Source organism: Nyctibius grandis, chromosome 2 (assembly GCF_013368605.1).
Source record: "Nyctibius grandis isolate bNycGra1 chromosome 2, bNycGra1.pri, whole genome shotgun sequence".
NCBI classification, from domain to species: Eukaryota; Metazoa; Chordata; class Aves; order Nyctibiiformes; family Nyctibiidae; genus Nyctibius; species Nyctibius grandis.
In genome coordinates this window covers 36920013-36936431 of record NC_090659.1, presented here as the reverse complement: position 1 = coordinate 36936431, position 16419 = coordinate 36920013, and the positions used below count along the sequence as shown (strand labels likewise).

The 16419-nt window shown below is 38.5% G+C and overlaps 1 protein-coding gene across 5 annotated transcripts in view; it reads right to left on the bottom strand.

Annotated features, from left to right (window-relative positions):
* Window positions 1-16419, bottom strand: part of SH3KBP1 (SH3 domain containing kinase binding protein 1) — a 244603-nt gene that overhangs the window by 75241 nt on the left and 152943 nt on the right. The gene's annotated exons all lie outside the window — the stretch shown is intronic.

Here is a 16419-nt window from a genome sequence, read left to right as displayed (position 1 = left end):
AGAAATAAATCCTTTTTTTCTTTTGAAAAAGATTTTATCTGTGAAAGTTTTACCCTTCTACAGCAAGGTTGCAAAACCCTGTATTTAGGTGCTGCGAAAGGCATATGAACTGCTGGCACCTTAATTCTGTCAAGACAAAATCAACAAATCTCTAAATAAAAGATGTCCCTCCAAATAAAATCCTGGTCTTGCAAAGCAAAAGAGCAAAGCCTTCATACTATTGGAGTTCCTTGAAAATCAAGATCCTTTCAGCCATCAACATGACTCTTACCAAAATTAACAAGTTTGGACAAAGCAGATAAGTTGTCTGAAGTCAACAGCGAAAAGGTGGAGGCCCTGTAACTGTTCATGAACATCAGCCCTCCGGGAACCAGCTACTATGCCAGCACTGCTTTAGAGGAAAGCAACATTCAAGTAGTCAACAAGTATATTCTGCGTATATGTTAAAGGCTTTTGGAATTAGGATGCATATGCAGAAAAATTGAATGTATCTGGGGGAAAAATGTTTTCTAGTGTTCACACAGAAATGGACACATTTTTATCAAATACAAAAGTTACTTCTTGAATGCAAAAGAAAAAAAAAAGGTGGGACAAAAATAGCATGTCAGTCTAAATCCTACTACAATACTCTAATTCTCATTCCAGAGAATGGTAAACAGGTTGTGATTACATTACACAACACTCAGTTCACTTGGTGCCCTAGAAATAAGAGCACTGAATGTCAGAGCATCTTACAATTGCTGTATCTGTCATCCACTGTCATGGCACTGGAATCCAAGCAGACAAGCAAGCAAGTAAACAAAGCAAAGGAAACAGTACAGATGTCTCCAAACAAGGGAAATTTTAGAACAAAACACGATTTTGCTGGGCCTTTGTTTTCTGATTCATCACAGATGCTTATTCTTCTGATGTACTTCTTTACAGTTGAAAAAAAGAAGCAAAGTTACCTCTTCTCATCAGTTAAAAGTGCTTAAACTACATCAAGCCTAAGAACAAATGCTTTGAATAGTTAAGGAACAGTCACATTTGCTTTGATTAAAAACTATTTTATTTTTCAAAATAACTCTAACTTCTGAAATATTTAATGAAAGAAGTTACTGGTGCTTTACTTAATTAAGTCAAAACCTATTTGGAAATCACATACAGAGAAGACCTATAAAATCACTTACCTGGATAGAAAAGGAATGATTTATGTGGTTCTGAATGTTCAAGGCAAAATAAAGACAAAATGGCAAGCCTGTACTACCTTTGGCATACCACTGTGAAGGATTACATACAGCAGAAAGGAGAGGGAGAAACGAAGACCAGGATGATTTAATCAATGATTCCTTGATGCCTCAGAGTTTGTTACTCCTTCATATTTTATTTGATAACAACAATTAAATGTCTATTTTTTTCTGTAAAAAGTTCTTTAACAGAAAAAGGGAGAATGAGTAAGAAACAAAGATCAGAGTAGTAAGTTCTTTGGTAGATTTTGCAGGCGTGTATTTTTTTAGGAGAAAGCACTACGTGCTGCAATTAAACTTGTATTATTGTTTTTATCTTGTATTAATCAAATTTGATCTATTTATGTTATTCACAATTACTTATTATTTTAATGATCATTTAGCGTGATTTCTTACTTAGCCATTCAAAAGCTAGGAAATCTTAAAATTTAGGGTTTCCTACAGACCCTTGCTTCTGCTGTGTTATAGCTGCAGGTGAGTCTATCACATTTCACGTATGATCTGGTTATACTTCTCAGTACAATGGCATTCAGCTGGTTTTGTCACTGAGATGTAAAATGACAGTATGTTGTATTCTGAAGTAGTCATTCAAGATGGAGTTTCATTTCACTTAAACATCATCTATAAGCCAGGTGTGTACATATGGGCCAGTCACTGCAGGCTTCCCTTCTCATTATCTCTTCCATTAACAAAAATGAAGGGCTATCAGATTAAATTAGCAGGTACCACGTTCAAAACAAACAAAGGGAGGTAACTTCTTCCCACACGTTATGTGTAATGACGACGTGACTACCCAATTTGATGAGAAAAAAAAAACATTAGGGTTATTAAACACAAAGTTCAAAACAACAAGAGGCTGTGAAGACTGACTGCAGGAATTTTTCTGTATGCTTACCCTGTTCTCACACTCTTCCCTAGGTTTCCAGTATTGACCTCTGTTTGCAGGCACAATACCAGCCCAGGCATAATTCTGATCTGAACTACAGATGTCTGTAGTTCTTCCAATTCCCTGGAAATCTCATTCTTTAACATATGGAAATGGAATATTGAATATGGTACGCTTTGGAAAGTAAATCTAAATAAAAAAAAGGTGACAAAAAAGCAAAGTGATAACACAAGGGAAACTTCAAAGGATTACTCCAACTCCCCTCTCCCCCCCAAAAAATGTTATCAAACTGTTTTTCGGTTAAAAAGAAAGAAAACCACAGGAAGAACAAAGATATATGGAGAAAATAATTAGAAAAGTCTTCAAAATTATAAAGTAGTAACTCTTACAGGTTAATTTAAATCCTCTGATTTGTAAACCATTACAGAAATTTTCAACGGAGAAATTTCAGAGCTAAAAAATGCTTTATGACATATGTGAGTGCTTTCCTGGTACATGTTTTGTAGTTCCCACAGAAGCAGAGGAACCCACTATGAGTCTAAAAGATTGTAAAAAGCAAACACTGGATGGACAGTCAGCTATTGTAATGAAAAAGACAAATCCACAGTACAGAAATATATATTTGCATTTACTAATTAGCCATCTCAAACTTTTTCTGACCTGTAAGATGGGCTTCGTCTACCACAACACTATCGGTGAAGCGCTCATAACAACTTACCAACCTCATGAATAAATTCGACTCTTTCAAGCAGCCTGAAAAGGCTTTAACTGTCTCTGACTTTCTCTGAGAAAGTGCTGTAGGTTTAAGATGTCTTCAGATGCACAATGTTTCAATATTTCCGAGTATGAATATGCACTGCTCCCACAGCGATACTGATGTTATGTAACTTTATATCCTCCACATTCACATAACCTACATTTTTGTGTTAAAAGAAGAGTCTCAAACCTTCACAGTGGGGAAGACATCTAATTAGAGAGACTGTTTCACAGATTCCTAACTTCCCATTTACTACAAAACATCTCTTCAGTGATTTCAGAACTGCTTAAATGGAAAATTACTTTAGTTCTTGTTTCCAGCTGTTGAGCTCCATTAAGAAACGACCTGAGCCAGCACCAAACGTCCCATCCAGCTATCCATGCACTAAAACTACCAGGTGTTTAGCAGACCACCAGCAGTCTACAAACCCCAGATGAAGAATATCTTCATTAGCGTTATGCAAGTCAGCAGAGAAATATGTGCTATCTCAAATAACAGTCAAAGAAATAAGTAGGTAAAATAATACACAATGCAAAATTTTTGTTTTAACTTCTTGGACGGAAAAGGGGGTAGGAACAAAAACATGAATGAAAGTGAAGAGTGGAACGTCATTTTCATTAAAACTCTAGGTAGCTTGGAGAGCAGAAAAGTGCACATTTTGCTTTTTACATCACTATTCTCCACAGTTAAACCTGTTCTACCAGCAGGTGAGTTCAGACTCTAGGGCTTTGTAACTTGGTATTTTGACAAGTTCTTAAAATTTCAAATTATGGGCGGGGAGGGGAGCGGATAGGCTTTTTCCTACCGATATGCTTGATGTGATGGGCAGGAGAGAAACCTATGTGTTGTAACTCGCACGCTTTAAAACATTTGTATTTCCATAAAATTTGGATTCCGGACGTTTGATGCTGTCAGGCTGTCAGTTTCAAATCATTAATGAACTAAAAATCTGCCTTCTTAAAAGGTTAATGGTGAGAAAGTGAATGTGAGAGTTTAGATTAGGTAGATGCTGCTGAAAGAAATGGAGCAAGACATATTAGAATCACTGATGAGTAGAAACACTTTCGTAAATGAAATTTAAAAAAAAAAAGCAAATACAGAATGAAACCCACACAGCACGCTCCCAACTGCTTCATCTCAAAGCACTGAAAGCGTGCACATCAAAATGAGCTGTATGAACAAGCTCATTGTCTTTCTTTCTCAAGATGTAGATTTGCAATGCTAGAAGGTGCTTTTGTAAAGAAAGTAGGGGTTTCTTTTAGCAGATAAGTCTTCTTTCTTTCCTGCTTTATTTATTTTTCATTTTCCCCTTTTACTGACTGTGGCTCACACAAATGTAAAAGATCATGTTCCCTTGCACCCCTCACCATCAATTTTACCATTTGCAGATTGCACAATTAATTTCTATCTCCTCTAGGAAGAATCCTTCAGTTAGTCTGCACTGAGTGAATGAAATTCCTTCCTACTCTCCCAGGAGAACTGTGCCTGTCTAGATTGCAGCTGGTAACTACAATGATCCAGATTGTATCACCCAGTTTAGAAACTGCTGTTATGAAACCTCCCTCTTCTACAAAAATTAATGAACTTACAACTGCTACACAGATCTCCACTTCCTTTTGCAGCAGTAAGGAAAGCAGCGCAGCTACTTTCATCTCTCTCAAAAAAAAAAAAATCTAAGAAAACAATAATCAGGGAATGGCTCTTCTTTAACATCTTCGTTTTGAAAGTGGCAACAATGCTTCTTTGCTCTTTTGTGAAATTTATGATGCTGACAACAAACTGCCAAGTAGCTGTTCAATTATATTTTTCAAATTCAATGATTAAAAAAAAAGACTAAACCCATACTGTCATGCAAATAGTCCTAGACAGTGATGACAGAAAATATTTCTACCATTTTGGCATTATATTTCTTCTTTTCTCCTCAGATTATCTTTAATTTTAATTTCATTTTTTAGTGTTGTTTTTTTTTTCCCCCACCTTGCATCACTGAAATCAGGACAGAAGTTACTGAGGCAAATCAGGGAGATATTTTACACTCTTACAGGGAAAACTGCAAAGCAACAAGTAAGAAAGCAAACTGTATTAGCATCTCCATCCAGTTCTCTTTCAACTGACTGGAACTTCATCTCTTTTCCTTTGAATGAAGCTCTGAAACTAGAAACCCAAATGGAAAATGACTAACATCCTGTGTTCCAGCTTTTCTTTTCAGCAAGTACTTTAGGTACAGGGACTGCTGCAGAAGAAACTGTCAGCTGTACAGATGGAGGTCTACTGCTCTTTGGGTGGCCAGCGCGTGGCAAATAGCCCAGCGCCCAGCAGAAAGCAGGCACCAGCAGCCCGCCCTTGGCTACCAGTCGCTGTTGCATCAGGACTTCCTCCCCAGGAGCAGAGTCCTCTCTCCCCCTCCTTGGTTTTCATTGGGAAGTTTTTACGAAGGGCTTAGTCAACTGACTTTCATAATATAAGCTCATGCCCATAGTATTTAAGAACTATTTTAGAAACACAAAATGCCACTGACCTCCTATAGAAACACATGCAACAAGGAGTTAAAAAGGCATTTTAGAAACTGGCCTACAGACTTTTTATCCCACCAAGCGCCTGGCTGGTCTATGATCCTTTTGCACTACTCCTTTCCTCTTTCCTCTTTTCTTTTTTTAAGGCAGAAAAAAAGAAAGACACATGGCACATTTTAAGAGAAAAAGCAACTCAGAAACCTTGTAGCTTCATTTCTGCATACAGCTTACTGACTTTAGCTGTGAAAAGCCAAAGCTAAGAAAAATTTACATTTTTCTACTAGAAGTCCCCAAAGTATCTGTAAATCATTAAACAGTTCACTTGGTGTCTCTCCACTTAGCTTTCTATAAAATTTTACAAGCATCAGTTGACTCCAGTTTTCCTTGCTGTTTCTTGAAGGAAAGGATAATGTCCATTTAGATTTTATTATTCCAATAGCATTTTCTCCAAACATCATTTGTATCAGTATTCCTCATTTGTACAAAAGACTCCAAATGTCACCTCACTCAGAAGAGGAATTAGCAAAGCTTCTCTTCTTTTTTTCTGCCAAAAAGAAGTGCAGTTTTATTAGCACATTTGGGAAGGAAAAAAAGGAGTGGTGAAGTTTTGTTTACTAAGCAAACATTTGAAAGAGCAACACATATTAAAGACTGTGCAACTAGTCTTGTCTAACTGTAAAGTTACATTATTCTTTAGAGTAAGAAAATTGAAACCAAATCATATAGGAATAAAAAACATCTGTGCAAGTTTAATGGCCAAACAGTCTGAAAGGAAAAAACTTAAGCTAAACAGAGCCAGGACAGAATATGTTTTCACGCAAAAGTAAACTCCTATTTTAACATGGTCCTCTATAGCAGAAATGGACTTCAGGATCCCCAGCACTATTTCTTCTTCTTTTCTTTTTTACCTACCCAGAACCTACAAAGTGTGCAGAAGAACCAAAGAACCCTGCAGTTGAATCCTGTGCTCTGCAGAATATACGATATTACGACACAGTTTTAAACAGCCACAGAAAAAAACCCCAACTAATTGTAAAAGAAATACCTCCTCTCCCATTGTGAAGCCAAGCTGCCTTTCAGCAGCTTGAAGTGTCCAAGAGCAGCCCTGGAGTCCTGCCCCTTCCTTGCATGAGCTCAGCTCAGCTCGAGTGAGAGCCCAGCCCTGATACTGACTCACGCTCCGGGCCATCCCAGGGAAACAAAGGTTCCACTTGTTTATTTCACAGGAAATCTGGAGCTTTTCCTACCTCTGCTCACTCACAGCGAGAAGTTTCCTCTCCTTTCCCAAGCCAGCCTAGTCTCTGCTTGCTCTTCTTGAGACTGACAGGTAGGAAAGGCAATGTGAGTGAGGATGTACAGACTTTTTGTGAACAGCCCGGTCAGAAAGTTTTGCAAATAACTCTACAGGAAAGTGAGTTTTTGACAAATACTGCGAGTATTGGTCTCTCTGTTAAAAAAAAAAAAAAAGAAAAAAAAAGCTGAAATTTCATGTAATTTATGCCTTTGTTCCGGCTTTTGTTTTTTTAAAGAAATATGATCAAGAAACTGAAACATCACTAAGATGATGTTCTGTTCCATGAAAATCTTATAAATTCTTAATACTGACTCCTCACAAACATTCAACTTTAAAATGACTGAAAAAGGGCAGGGGAGGGAAACACACTATGGGCTTCTAAGATAATTTGGAATAAATTAAAGATTTATATTTAAGCAAGCCACAAGATACTATATATTCTCACTCCCATTTAACCTTATATACTATTCAGTAAGCATTTACACGCAAACATGTCTACTATGGACATACTTAGGCACACTCAACACATTCCCTATACACACACAGCCCATTCTCTACAGAAGCATTCTCATGAGAATGCCAACACAACTATGAGACAAGGAAAAAACCTCTGAACTCATACATTAAAAAGATAAAAGCGAAAAAAAAGGTTCTCTCTAGTTTTGAGAACCAGTGTAAGGAAGGACAAGATAAACTTAGACAGTATGTAGATTTTAAAGGGGAGGACAATAAATTGTTCAATATGGTTTCTACAAAAAACAACAAGAAAAAAATTAATTTACAGAGCCAGGAAATTACAATACATTTTCTGCTAAAACAGCGAAATACGAGAACATAGGGAGGATATACAAATTTATTTACTGGATGCTTTTTTAAAAACCAGCCAACCCCTGGGGATTATTTATATATATTTGGTCCTAATCCAGTTGAGAGGCTTGGATTAGATGATCTCTGAGATCCCCTTTGGCCTTATACTGAAAGCAAATCACAACTGATCTGAGTAGGACTATCACCGCAAGTACAAATCTCCAGAAAAAATATCAGGATATTTTAAAGAATGGAAATGAGCAAGAGATGATGGCTCACAGAAAAGGCAACACCTCTTGCAGCACCACTCCCTGTGCCTGCACAGTGCTGCAGAACAGGTTCGGAAGTGACTCAGAGCAAAGCCTGGAGGCCTACTGAGCCTGCAACTCCCTTCCTGAAGATTTCTATTTTTCATTCACAAATTATTTTAACGTTATATTACAGTACATCACTATCAGTTCCAGAAAACACACGATTTATTGGTATTTATTTTAAGAGAGAAGAATAATCTGTAAGACATTTATAATTTATATGATTTATGAGTATATAAAAATATAAGTACTAAAATCAGGCATTACTTTTTAAAAATAATCCTCAGCTAGGGAAAATTTAAAAAAGGAAAGCTATTCAGAAAAATTCCACAAACTAATGAAGCTGAATAGACAGCAAAAGATGAGTGTATAAATTTTACTTTGCAAGTTATATTCAGTTTGGTTTACATTCTTCAGTCTTTGTAATATCTAAGTATGCATGAAAGCTATTTATGTGATTTCCAAAGTCAGGCAGGTTATTTTACTTTTCTGCATAACTGTATTTGTTCTTTTAATTTGCAAAGTTCATGTGTGCTAAGAATGTCAAATGTCATTTCATTAGAATTTTTATAATCTTTTCAAGGTTTAAAAAAATGAACAACTCAGACATAGCAATTAAAAATCAGTTACAGTATCTGACAAAATCCAAGTGGAGCAAGAAAAAAAAATTGTTTTACTTAGAAACACTAGGACAGTTTATAAAACTGTTTATTCCTAAAGCCTTGATTATACGAATTTAAATCTTTTTATATTAATTTATATCAATTAGATTTTACTTAGGTAGATTTTACTGGTATGATTAGACATACTATATCATACTAATTCATGAACCAGTTCTCTTGAAGCTCATCACACAGAAAAAAAAGCCAGCTTGCATGTCAGTACTGTTACTTTCTGAATCGTTTTCTCCATACTGAAGTTGAAACATAAGACAAATCTTTCCTACAAATTCAGTTTATCAAGTATCTCTGGAACTCAGGAAATCAGCTTTATTGTAAACTATTAAAGCACAGCATTTTGATATTTTTAACGATTCTTCTTTTCAAATGCTTGTCAGGGTATAAGGCTTGGTAATGGTAAAGATTCAACTGAAATTCAGAGATTTACTATGATTAGCAAGCTACCGATCACCAGCTGATCCAGAGCAACTTACAACATATTTACTTTTATTGTCTCCCTATTATGAAATAAAATTGCTTTAGCTTAAACCTACACATCCTGTTTTTCAGACTGAAGCATCCTAAGATTTCCTAATCAAAACCACGACTGAAAAATCATCTCCCAGAGAGCACTCCTCCAGGAAAACTTATTCTGGCAGAAGCCCAGTGCCATCTCCCAGGAGAACAGACCAGATTTTCCACATTGCTTTTGGGAGTAACTTCTGGTATTATCAATATTTCTTACACTACTCTGATTCTATTTTGCTATGCTCCTCAAGTAATTCAAGTCAGGAACATAAATTGAAAATGTTTTCATGCTTATGCTTGACATGTTTCTTTCATACGGACAGATCTTTTCTGAATAAAGACCAACGATATACATGTAAAGTCCTGTGGCATGGACAACAACTAGCTTGCATTTATTTAGAATCCGATAGCTGCTTTGTTAAAAACAAAAGCCTAAAAAACATCACAAGCAGCACAAACCATCGTGTGGGTAACCTCCTCTGCCAAAAACTGCTACTGCAGGCTGTAGTGAAAGCTGAACCATATCACCAATACCTGGACAACTCTGTTCAGACAGCTTGAACATTTTACAAACCGAAGTGAGAAAACATGAAAGCACAGATATCTAATGGGATAGCAGGGAAGGGCAGGAAGTATACAGGAGATCAGGAGTCACTATTCACTCACGTAGCACAGTTCAGCGACTCAGCAGAGACTCATTGCCAGCCAAGGTTATCGAGTTTGTTCCTCTCTTTAATTTTCCATTTAGAACGGAATCATAGAATCATAGAATGGTTTGGGTTCGAAGGGACCTTAAAGATCATCTAGTTCCAACCTCCCTGCCACAGGCAGGGACACCCTTCCACTAGACCAGGTTGCTCAAAGCCTCATCCAATCTGGCCTTAAACACTGCCAGGGAGAGGGCATCCACAACTTCTCTGGGCAACCTGTTCCAGTGTCTCACTACCCTCACAGGAAAGAATTTCTTCCTAATAACTAATCTAAATCTACCCTCTTTCAGTTTAAAACTGTTCCCTCTTGTCCTATCACTACATGCCCTTGTAAAAAGTCCCACTCCTGCTTTCCTGTAGGCCCCCTTCAGGTACTGGAAGGCTGCTAGAAGGTCTCCCCAGAGCCTTCTCTTCTCCAGGCTGAACAACCCCAACTCTCTCAGCCTGTCTTCATAGGAGAGGTGCTCCAGCCCTCTGATCATCTTCCTGGCCCTCCTCTGGACTCACTCCAACAGCTCCATGTCCTTCTTATGTTGGGGGCCCCAGAGCTGGATGCAGTACTCCAGGTGGGGTCTCATGAGAGCGGAGCAGAGGGGCAGAATCACCTCCCTCGACCTGCTGGCCACACTGCTTTTGATGCAGCCCAGGATATGGTTGGCCTTCTGGGCTGCAAGAGCACTTTGCCAGCTCATGTTGAGCTTCTCGTCGACCATCACCCCCAAGTCCTTCTCCTCAGGGCTGCTCTCAATCCATTCTCTGCCCAGACTGTATTTATGCTTGGGATTGCCCTGACCCACGTGCAGGACCTTGCACTTGGCCTTGTTGAACTTCATGTGGTTCGCACAGGCCCAGCTCTCAAGCCTGTCAAGGTCCCTCTGGATGGCAATAAGGGGCCATTTCCTGTTCTGTTCCCTTGGTACCAAGTCCTTCTTTGAGTCAGCCTCCCCAAAAGGCGCATGCTGCTTTTTGACTGTCCCTCATTTCATGAGCTGACAATATTTTCCCTACTCTTCCTTCTTATTGCTGTGAATTAGTTACTCCAGAAAGGGTAACATTCTCCTAAAGAGTTTATTTATCATGTCCACAGTGCCTCATGAATATCAGCCACCATTTGCAAATGTGTGCTATTTTTTGTATAATGAAAGAAACACATAAATCCTGTTTCCACACTGAACCCGAGGAACGGAAAGTTACGCCAGTGAAGTAGCGAGTCCCTGCTGCAGGCAGCCTTGCTCTCGTGACAGCTGCAGAAAGGGCCAGGGTCCTTCTTCCCCCATAGCTTTCCTCACAAGATGGCACTAGAATAAACGGTTAGGACAGGGATGCCAGACTACAGCAGACAGCAACTTGAAAGCAAAACACAAATGCTGCTTGAACAGCTGAATGCTTCCCCCTGTTCCTACGCAGAGTTTGACACACGACTGCTGCTTGCCACAACCGCTGCTGTGATCACCAATGGCTGTCTCTGAATAAATGAATGGCAGAAATCTGTGCTTTCAAGTGCAAGTGCCACACACACTTGATACGTCGCATGCTCTCTGCCTCAGCAGGTGTTTTTAATAGCGTTTTTATTCAGTACCAGGTGGCTTCACTCACATCCGTTTTTTCATTATCTCAGTATTTTGAACCCTGGCTTCAACATTTCTGTTCAGGGAGTAAGCGCCTCTAAAGGCATCAGAGGGGAAAAGTAAGCAGCAGCAAGCCGTGCCCTATGGAGGCATGGGCAGACTGACGCATGCAGCACAAGCAGCCAGTGCTGGCCACGCACTATGGGTGCTGCTGGGCAGCGCTGGCAGAGCTTGGACACATTGTTAGCTGGTTTAGAAATGCCAGGAGGGGCCTCCAACTTGCATCTCTCAAAGACTTTTTAGATGACAACTGAAAATTAATGGGAAAAAATCTTTTCTACATGTAACCAGGTAGGAACTGAGAGAACAGGTGTGGCAAAGATGTGACTGTCAGCGTAACGCTTTCACCACTGTTTCTGGGTCCCCAGCTCATCGTCTTAAAATAGAAACTCAGACCTTGCAGGCACTCAGTCTCAGAGTTTACAAATTTCGATCTTATTACAGAGGACAGGTAGACTTAATAATTGACACTAGCTTCTAGCCCTTATAGCTCTTGTGTCTACTTCCATTATTTCTTCTCCATTTCTCCTCCCCAAACATACTAATATATACAGAAATAAAAATTTCTGTGTAAATTCAGTGTTTTGCAGTGAGAAGGATCCCTAAACACCAGTTAACTAGATGTTACATGTTGCTGGATCTAGAGCCATGACAGCCTCCCCCTTTATATTAAATCATTACAGTGGCTGCAATATTCCCCAGCTTGATGGTTGAGTATATAATTTACATTAAGTTCTGGGAAACACTAATGTGACCTCATCAAAGGCTGTTAATGAAATCTAGCTCTGCTCAAATTCACCATTGCTAGCCAACTATGAAAGTCTTGCCTGAAGAAAACTACAGATATATCTCAAATGGAAAACGTAAAAATAATCTCAATAGTCTCTTCTAAAGTAAGGGCAGTTTTCAGAAAGATAAAAATGGCTTTTTAAGACTTTTTATTTTATATTCACCTATAATGGCCTTGAGCATTTCCAGCTGAAGCCTCAACTCACTGACCAGCCCAATACAGTTAACTCAGACTAAGGAATGTAATGGTTGATTTAATTTTCCTTTACTTTCAGAGGTTTATTTTTAGATGCAGGAGAGGAAAAAGTGATAGCTTGTTAGAACAACAGAAGCACATATAGATGCTATTGGAAGGAAGTCCAGCCTAGAAACAGAAGTCTTGGATAAGCTACTACAAAATGAAAAAGGAAAAAAGAAATAAGCACAAACACCTGTTTAAAAGTCTTGAAGCTGCACGAGCAGAAGGAGGACATGTGAAATGCGCATTTCTATTTGACCATAAAACTCGTGCTACACTGAATTTTCTCACAAGACACAACATACCTAATACGCATATTGTATTTCTTCTGAAAATTCACCTGTCGGCCAGCTATGTCTTCAGTCACAGGCAGCATTGTAAATTAGTTCACTTACACCTATCGTTAATGGGAACTTGACAGAGCCAAGCCTCAGGAATCTGATTCTACTTACACACAGCCAGTGGTTGATTCACCAACGCAAACAGGCAAACAAAAGGACTACAAAGCATATGTATTTGATTCTTTTATTTTTTTAAAAAAGCATAGCTCTGCTGGCACTGCTCAAATTAAACTCCCACAACCGCATCATTAATTTCCCTAGGATAATCTGCTTCTGTGATTTTTAGAACAAAGAACCCCAAAGCAATGAATTCTGCATGCCAATAAAACCAATGGGGTTTCACGCAATTCCTCAGTTTTGCCTTTAGTTAGAGAATTTATTGATCACCTTAAAAGACAAGGGCCACTATATCCTACATTGTTACCACTGGGCGAACACTTGGAGCACATCAAACTGCCCGGTGATTTACAGGAGAGCCTAATGGCGTCCGCTTCTGCTCAACTGGCAGCAATCCTTTCTCCAATCCTTTCTCATATTCCTGCCAATATTTGTGTAAAAGCATTCTTAACTTAACACCTCAGTAAGTCATATCACCTCTGCATGAAATATGATCTAAATTTATGATTCATAAAATTGAAAACACATTAGAACACAAAGTGACAATGCCAGCAAAATGAGACCCTGCTGATTCTTCTGTAAATGGGACTGACATTTTCATGGAAATTATCTTGTTCTAAATAATCCCACATTATAAAATCCTCACAGTAATTTATCGATTCTTTAAAAAAAATCAGTAGTTGTTAAGAAATATTTTAAATCAAAAAGGTAGCAGTATCATTACAGTGATATATAAAATGTTTCATCAATAACTGTATCAAGAAGTGACAGAAAGGGTTTCAAGGTCTCCAAACTTCAGAAAGAATAAAAAAAAAAAAGAAGGAATTGAGGAAAGCATTGTTTCTACCTCTTCAAAAGATTACAAGTTATTGAAAAACTGAGGCTACTTATAAATGAGCAAGGCACATAACAGGGCAAAGAGCCCTTTAAAAACTACGCTGCTAGAGAAAAATCTGTACCTATTTGGCACTCTGCATCATACATTGCAACACTTTTGATCCAGTATGCAGAGCTCTCAAGCTAAGTATGACCTTGCTTGGAATGACAAACTTAACGCGGGATTCTCTGTCTCTCAGCCAGCATTAAATGGCAAAGAACACAACAATGACCAGAGAGGAATTTCTTGTAGCCAGGAAAGAAGTACTTGGGAGGTTAATGTTTTGCAATCCTAACTGAATGTTGGGTCAGTGAATCACGTTTTGGTGCTATTGAGTAGGCAAAGACCACAGTGCTGAAGCCTTACTCAAATGTTAACCATCCTGACCCTAGACAGGAAAAAGGCAACGACAGCAAAGTGTTGCTTTTATTTATCTACACACTTGAGGCACAAATAATGGATTGTGTTTACAAAAAAGAAGCTATTATTTTCCACTAACCATGCCAGCTTTAGGAGAAATCTGAAGACACAGGAAGGAAGGTCTGTGGGTAGGATGGAAAATTTCAAAAATTTTCTGAAAATTCTATTGAATTTTTGGCTGGGTAACAAACCTATTGACTTATGCTGCACAAATATTGGTTCTTTGTGAAAAACAAAGGTAAGACTTTTCATTATTATAAAATGGAGTAAGACTTCCCTTCCGGGAATGAAGGCCACTTCATAAGCACTTTGCGAATACTTCACATTAAAATAAGGGACTCCGGAGTTCAAGGGATCGGTAATTTATTTTAATCAGTTCCCATTTACAATCACTACTGTAGAGATAGCTACAATTATAGTAAACTGCAGACACAAGAAATCCTTCATGTGGCATTAACAGGGCCTTAGCATTTGTAAATTCTAATCTGCCTATATCAGACATGGGAGAACTGAACTTTGTGCAACATCTGAATTCTGGTCACTGCCTACATATGCATCACCCTTACAAGTGAGTGTTTATGTTACACACCAATTGTAAATACTATTATAATGTAAATTATAATGTAAATTATAATGTAAATTATAATGTAAATTATAATAGTGTGCTTATCTTAGATGATTTTCTTCCTGCACCACATATTTCCTTTACATACCTAGATGTGGGAAATTAATAATTTAAAACTCACCTCTTGCAGAACTGCATTATTAAAATACACATTTCCTGATGCTACAGGACTTTTTATGTCCTGACTCAAAAAAAAAAAAAAAAGCTTAAGTACAGTCACGCATGAGTTTAAGTCTGCCTGCTTATCAGGTGCTTCCTCTATACAAAGCCATTTTCCTTACACAGGACTTGTAAGGTAAGACTTGTACAAGATTGCAGGCAGCCATCAAAATATAAAAACAAACATCCTCCGAAATGGGGTAATAAAAAAAAAAAAACAAAAACAAACCCCTTTTTTTCTGGTAAAATACTTTTTTCAGCATCCTTACAAAGTTTTCATAAAGCCTAGTCGCACCTTAAACACTGGCAGGTTGTCAGGGTCACAAATAAACCTTGCTTCAGAAAGACACCATGATGGCTCCAAGCAAAGCTGACTTCACTGCTCTCTACCCCATTCCCTGAATGTGGCAGGAGGGAGGTTCTTTATCTAGCACTCAGTGAACATTGCCAGGCCTGTCCTGTCCCTATCTTGTATCCCAGGGGGGCTTCTTTGATGAGGTGCCATTGGAATACAGCTCAGCTGCTCCCGGTCCAACTCCTCAACAAAGCTCCGCACATGAGTTAATAAGCCCACCCAGAAACAGAAGGTAAGTAGGGTACCATGCAGGCTTTGAGGAAGTCAGCAATGGTCAAGGAGTAATACAATCTAGGTTTTTCCTTTACTTAGATTATCCCAGCTCTTCACTACCCTCCTTACACAGAATCCAGATTGCAGTCTACTGTAAAATATTAACCAATTCTCCCTCAGCGTAACTAACTTAAGAAGTTTCCACCATGCCTCTGCTGGATCTCCCCTTCTGCTGTACCGCTATAACTCAGGGCGGATGTTGGGGTAGGTGCTGTGATTTAAATCAGGTCACTGAAATGATCTAGGTTTAAAAACAAAAGATTTGTGGGCCAAAAAGATGTAATTCGTGAAGTACCTGGTTCTACAGACAACTGGTCGAGTACAACGCAAAAGGTGAGAAGCTGCCACACCAGGGAACAAGAGAGCTGCCCCTGAGCTTCTGAGAATCACCATGGAGCCAAAGAAAATGCATCACGTAACAATGCCGATAGCAGAACTCCAGGCTGTGGAAGCCTCCTAACACTTCTCAGCATATCAGCGACCCTATGCAAATCTAACTGTTCACTTAAAGGAAGGATTTCACAGATTTTTCTTTCGTTGTTACTTCATTAGCAAACAATGACAACTTTCTTTGTTTCCGTAATGAACATACCTTGGAGTGATCAGTCCTTCTTTTCCTGAAACAGGTTTGCCTCCTCTAGTTTATTAGAAACATCTCATTTTGCTTTCTAGTGTCTCTTTATGTCTAATTTACTTAGTGATAGTTTTGGAGGCTTTGGAACAAAGAGTGCTCTCTAAAAAGACGGTCTGTTTCCATCTGTCATAAAGTATTTTTTTTCCCCAAGTGTTAATCTCAGGACTTTCGTTTTATGTCATACAGAGCAAACCCACAAAAAATAATGCTTTCCCTTTTACTAATCCCTTTAAACAAAGTTAGGTGATTTTTGAAAGCATTTTAAAACCAAC